At 40.9% G+C, this 677-nt stretch overlaps 1 pseudogene; it reads right to left on the minus strand.

The window, feature by feature from the left end:
* Window positions 1-322: 322 nt before the first annotated feature.
* On the minus strand, window positions 323-439 carry LOC116075645 (annotated as a pseudogene).
* Window positions 440-677: the final 238 nt, after the last annotated feature.

A 677-nucleotide genomic window follows, 5' to 3' on the forward strand; every position in this document is an offset into this window, starting at 1 on the left:
TACTTTATTGGGGCAAATTTCTCCGTGACCAGAGGAAGAACTTTCAATGAGGATGCTCATGGCAAAGAGACAGCACAGTGAATCTGAGCAGGAAGGGAAAGCAGCTTGGTATCACACTGAGAGAAGGAGCAAGGCGGCTGGCAGCTAAGTATGGATTCCAGAATCCTGACAGAGCCGCTTCCTCGGAGAAGAGGTACCCTCATCTCTGTGGGCTTATCTTTCTCACCTAACAGAAATTATGTTTCTGTTGTGAAGGTTGAATGAAGTAATTAAAGCCATTAAAGTACATTCTATAAATCTAATAAGCAATAGTAATTCACATATTTTTAGGGACCATTTGATGAATTTGAATGTCATCCTTGTGCAAGAGCCATACTAATTTTCTCTGTGTCGTTCTAGTTCTTCTTTTTTTTCTTTAGTATATGTGCTGCTGAAGAGAGCACAGTTTATAATACCATGATGGCTTTGTTTTCTTGCATGTGAGTGTTAGTGGAAACTGAACCTAGGGTCTTGGCCAATGCTCTACTAATGAGCTATATTCCCAACCGTATTTCTCTGACAATACAATAAAGACATTGTGAGTCTTCAGAAGAAATTTCACGGGCACTTGGCCTTGAAGAATGTGAAGGAGGTCAGTGCATGTTCCTTCAGAGAGGATCTAGAGAGAAGTGTGAGAG

The sequence above is a fragment of the Mastomys coucha genome, unplaced genomic scaffold, assembly GCF_008632895.1.
Source record: "Mastomys coucha isolate ucsf_1 unplaced genomic scaffold, UCSF_Mcou_1 pScaffold3, whole genome shotgun sequence".
NCBI classification, from domain to species: Eukaryota; Metazoa; Chordata; class Mammalia; order Rodentia; family Muridae; genus Mastomys; species Mastomys coucha.